Genomic DNA, 6,056 nt, shown 5'->3' with positions numbered 1-6,056 from the left:
GTGGCTTTTTTTGTTTTGTTTTGTTTTGTTAAAAAAAAAAAAAAAAAAAAAAAAAAAACATGATAGGGGAAAAAGGTCAGAAATCAAATTCAGATTTCTGTACATTCTGCAACTGACCTTTAACCAGCAGCATGCAACATCTAATGTGCTAACGATGCTGGCCACAGGAACTGCGCTCGCACTTTCGTGTTGAAAAATGATGCCATCTCCAAATAGGCTGAAAGCTGGATTTTTACAGCTTGTAAAGACTTGGGCTTCTTTATGAATTGGTCAACAACAGTGGCTTATAGAAACAGGCATTGCAGTGGTAGTAGCTGTGGATTAGAATATGAAATTATAAAATTAACTCTTTATTATTCCACTGCATTTTGGGCATCACTTTCCACTTTGTCTGTTATTACATTCCCTCATTTTCTTATGCATAAACTGGTAAAGAAATGCTCTTTCAGGAGGGAAAGAGAATGGAAAAGGAAGCAGGTCTAAGACAGGCCCAGGTGAGGAATATCCCAGCAGCCCTGGGTGCTTACCAGACTGTTAGCTCCACAAGGTTCAATCTGAAGCAAATAGAGGCAATGTTACTGGCACAATGAGAATGTCTGCCTTCCCTCTCCCTCAGCAGATGTTGTTTGTTTTTCACAAACAAGAAGGAAAACTGAATAAGGGTGACCAAGATTCCAGTTAGTGATAAGCAATGTTATTATTTTATTTTTACATAATTTACTTATTGGCAGGGGAAATAAGATGACATAGGACTGTATATTTAATGTAAGGAGGAAAAAAAAATCTTACTTAAATATTTGCTTTCAGAGCATTTTATTAGTAGTATGTTAAACATTTCTATCTCCCTGGCTGATCTGATCTAAGTCACCTATATTCAGATGCACAGCTATCATTTCCTTCAGGGTCACTAAATGAGGCCTTACTCTTTTCTTCTGCCATCAAACACACAGTACAAAAAAAAAAAAAAAAAAAAAAAAAGATAAATAAAATTCCAGTTATGGCAAATAATCCTTCTATGATACTACTATTGTGTTTATATCATTTGCTGCTAGTTATTTTCTGTCCTCATCCCTACAAATTAGGCAACAAAAGAATTAACAGAGAAGTCACAGCTTTCCCTCAAGTATCTGTCATATTTTGATGTCCTTGTGACAGCAGACAATTTCGCTATTACCACAATTTCAAGTCCTCAATTCAAAGTGTGGCCACATGGTACTTCAGATGCCCTTGGTAATTCAGATGCCTCAGACAGGCTGCCATTCGACATGCAGTGATGCTGTTGCTTGTGTTTACTAAGCAGATTCTCTTTCTTTCCTCACCTCCAACTTGTTTCTAGCCACATACTACACTCTGGTACGTAGAGTTGTTTGTGCAGACAGGTGTGAAATCAACTTAAAAAAAATGATTTGGCTGAAATATTACCTACTGAAAAGGTTTATTAGCAAGAGGCACAAGGCAGCTTCAGCTCACACAGCTGCTGAAAAAAAGTGTATGTAGAGCTACAGCTTAAGAGCCTGTGCCCAGAGGAATTCACACTATAAGGCACTAAGCCTGCAAATGCATGCACACGTTTAACTACACTGCCATGAATTATCACACGCGCAGGCTCAAATCTCTAACAACACTGGGTATTCTGGAAATAAGCTTTTGAGGGCCATGGACAATTCATCCTTTGAAATTCTGTACTTCAATAAATAAACTTCATAAAACTTTCCTAGGGTCTATGTATGCAGAGAAATATATAGATAAAAATACGCCTTTTTTTTCCTTTTTTTTTTTTTCCTAAAATGCATAACTTTATGGCCAAGCCTTCTCAACAGTTGCACAAAATCCAAGGACAGTCCAATAACACCAATGAAACATTGATGTAGCAAAACAAAGCTATTGATGTGAATACAGATGCTTGATCGAAGCCAATCGTTTGAGAAACAGAAGATGAAAAGGGAGAAAAGAAGAGTGAAACAATAATAACCAGAGCTTACAGAAAGTCCAGCTTATTTTTACTGAAGTTGATGGCAAACTACTAACCAAAATTTTTAAATGTTCTGAAATGAGTTATAGAAATTTCTAATTTTCTTATCACACAGAAAAGATAAAAAAATGCCATGTTTCTTAAAAAATAAACAACATTGGGATTCCCATGCTAAGGTCCCAGCATCAACCACTTAGATAACAAAGTGTTTCCATGTGAACACTATTTTTTTTTAGAAAATTTCCAATTCCCCCCCTCCCCCAAAAACAGTCATGATGAGGTGACGACAGCCTTACCTCATTTATACCAGCAATGAAGATTCCCATGGTTAGGCCCAGCAAGGTGTCCCTTTCAGATCAGTGCCTAGTTAGGCAGCTGTTACAACATTTTAGTGATGCTAAGGCAAATTAAAGCTGTCCGAGGACCGGTGATATCAACTGCCCAACTCTCTGTGTGCTTCCTGCACTGCGGGGATGTGGCCAGGGACGTGAGAACCCACTTTGGCAGCTGCACAGCTGTGTGCTTATCATAGTTTGAAATGTTTGGGCTTTGCAAAAATACCAAGTGAAAATATATTTCCTTCATACTGTTCACTGAGAAGCTCCTCTCCCTCCTTGGGGATAACCCGTCAAGCCCAATTTAGGAGGGCTGTCTTGCAGGATCATTGTCTCCCAAAGGTCTCTGGATAAACTGCTCCATGCAAGTTGCCTCTGACAACTAAGATCCCCACTCAACTCTCCCAGCATGGTCATTTTCAACTGTTTGTTTAACATCTGCAGGCTTGAGCTTTGTCAACACCACAAGGCAGATTTCTGTCCATATGCAAGACTCGTTATAGGTAGTGGTTAGAGAGCAGATCACTCATTTCACACTACATCACAGCATGCACCTCTTCTGCCTACATCAGCCCTGGCCTAAGTACCACAGGCTTCCTCCTGATCCCTGGCTTCCTTCCCATGGGGTCAGTGTGTCACCAGGGCACATGGCTAGACCAGAGAGCATGGAACAGCAATGTGGTGCTGCTGAGCTGGGACCATCCCAAACATACATGTCAAACATGTTACTGTGGCAAGGTGCCCAAGTCCAACAAGCTCCACCAGACCGTCAGACCGTGAACGAAACACCTGCCAAGTGGGATGTCACAAGACTTCTTTCAGCACCTTAGGCAAACTTGATGCCTTGGAAATTCTCCAGCTACCTCCCATTCACCTAACCTGATCTTCAATACAAGACAAGTACAAGTAGGTCTTTAACATTATGTTGAGATTAATTAATATGACTCTTAAGGCCTAGTATCATTTTCCTCCTGTTACTTCATAATTGTCTACGTAGTTTAGAAATCAATTTTCAAAGTCAACTCTTTACTGCCACTGACACCTACCTGAGATGAATGTTATAAAGAAGAGAAACTCAGTTACTTACTTCACTTTTTAATAATGTTTGGTCTTGCAAAAGAAACTTTCCTGTTTCCACGGGACTTCACACCTAGCAATCACTATTCCAAAAACATACCTTACCCGTATAGTTCTTTTTACTTCTTAGAAGTTTAAAAATACAAGTAAAGGTCATATGCTAATTTGGTATTTCAAAATCATACTCAGACCTGAAGCTTCATGAAAGTAAGTTTGATTATGACACTTGATGTACTCTACATATAGGACTAGCTTAAAATTACTTGTTATTGGTTTATGAACTAAGTGGGGGTTTTTTTGTTTTTGTTTTGCAGTAAGACATAATTTTAAGAAGCCCTGAGTAGTAGAAAACAAAGATTTTGCTTTGATTTTTGCCAAAGATTTTTTTTTTATCATTGTCTTGCTAAAATAACAGCAGATGTAACAAATAAAGTACTTTTTGAAAATTCTTGAGCAAACACAGTTCCCATTTCACCAAACTGCCATAACAAAAATAATGTAGAACTGCAATAAAATTTCTTTTTATCTATCTTCTGTTAGTCAAATGCATAATACTTCACCTATTTTTCCTTGGAATGTGTGAATTTTTCAGTACCAATATGGAAAAGCAGATATTATTTAAAAAAAAAAAAAAAAAGAAAAGAAAAAAAAAGAAAAAGGGGTGTCCTATAATTTCTGAGGAGCATTGAAGATGTGCATAATACTTAGACTGCTATTTCCCATATTCATTTCACCATTTTATCACTCTCCTGTATTCCTTCATCCTTATCTTCGCTCTTGTTCTTGCATCATTTTTACCAAGTTTGTAACCTCTTCAGAGCAGGCTGATTTTTTATGCAATGCTTGACACAATAGAGAGCAGCTTTCCGCCACAAAGCAATATAAACCAATTTATATCTATAATAGTATTCTTTTATAAAAGAAAATCACTTAGGTCTTAAATTGTCCTTTTATATTAGCAAACTTTCCTCTTCACTGATTTGGCTCAGAGGAACAGCTAGAAAAAAGTGACTATTTAAGTTACGAATTAAGCATACCAGATCGATAGTTATGTTTAAAGGATGATCCTAAAACCATCAGCTGTTAATATACCATGATATTTCTGAGTTGGTGACAAACTGAGAAGATACACTGAACTCCTGAGAGTTCCTCCTGAGAAAATCCAAGTGTTTTAGGGTGGCTGCAGCTGTAGTAGATCATCACTTCTGTCATATTCACAAGATTTTCTTTATAGCCAGAGCTGCTATAGAAAAGTGGCAGAGCAAGGAGTTGTACAGTGCAGTGTTCTGTAACTACGTAAAACACAATTAGGTATTATTTAGATCTAATTCTTCAGCTTTGGATTTCCAGTCTGAGAAGCTTGCATGCTGCCCGCATGGGCCCTTCTGACTAGATAGCTTGCACATTTTAATCAAACCACATTCAAGCACCTGGATTCCCAGTAGCTGGAATTAGCTGCTCAGCTACTGTGCACTGCAGCTCAGGAGACAGCAAAAAGGGCTGGAAGTCTGCAACTTGCAAAGGGATTCCACGGCAAGGACAGGCTAAATAGGCCATCAATTCTTCAAGAGCTCGAAGGTCATTCCTTTAGAAGGGTTCTGCTGCTTAGCTCACAGGGGGAGAAAGGTAGCTTACTCATCTCCAAGACGGCTCATCCGGTGTCTTTATTTGCAATTAAAAGGTAACCTAGAGCCATTCATAAACGTGGCTGTAGAACAGACAATATTGTCATTTCTTGTGCTGTTTTAGAGAACAAATGGAAAACAAAATATGAACAAACAAGATTTGTTCCATATTTAAGGGTCACACACTCATTTAATTATGGATGGGATCAGCAATATTTAACATCTTTGTCAGTGACATGGACGGTTCGATTGAGTGCACCCTCAGCAAGTTTGCTGATGACACCAAGCTGTGTGGTGCAGTTGACACACGGGAGGGCAGGGATGCCATCCAGAGGGAGCTGGACAGGCTTGAGAGGTGGGCCTGTGTGAATTTCATGAGGTTCATCAAGGCCAAGTGCAAGGTCCTGCATTTGGGCCAGAGCAATTCCAAGTGCAAATACAGGCTGGGTGAAGAATGGATGGAGAGCAGCCCTGAGGAGAAGGACCTGGGGGTGGTGGCGGATGAGAAGCTCAACATGAGCCAGCAATGTGTTCTTACAGCCCAAAAGGCCAACCATATCCTGGGCTGCATCAAAAGAAGCATGGCCCATCAGGTTGAGGGAGGTGATTCTGCCCCTCTGCTCTCATGAAACCCCACCCAGAACACTGCTTGCAGCTCTGGGGTCCCCAGCACAAGAAGGACATGGAAGTATTAGAGTAAGTCCAGGGGAGGGCCACAAGGATGATCAAGGGGCTGGAGCACCTCTCCTATGAAGACAGGCTGAGGGAACTGGGGTTGTTCAGCCTGGAGAAGAGAATGTTCAGGGGAGACCTTATAGCAGCCTTCTAGCACTTAAAGAGGGCCTACAGGAAAGCTGGGTAGGGACACCGCCACGTAGTGTAGTGATAGGACAAGGGGTAGTGACTTCAAAATAAATAGGAGGTTTAGATTAGGTATAAGGAGGAAATTCTTCACTCAGAGGGTGGTGAGGCAGTGGCACAGGTTGCCCAGAGAAGATGTGGATGCCCCATCCCTGGGCTGGATGTGGCTTTGGGCAACCTAGTCTA

Source organism: Aythya ferina, assembly GCF_964211825.1.
Source record: "Aythya ferina genome assembly, chromosome: 2".
Lineage (NCBI taxonomy): Eukaryota > Metazoa > Chordata > Aves > Anseriformes > Anatidae > Aythya > Aythya ferina.
This window is presented reverse-complemented; position numbering follows the sequence as displayed.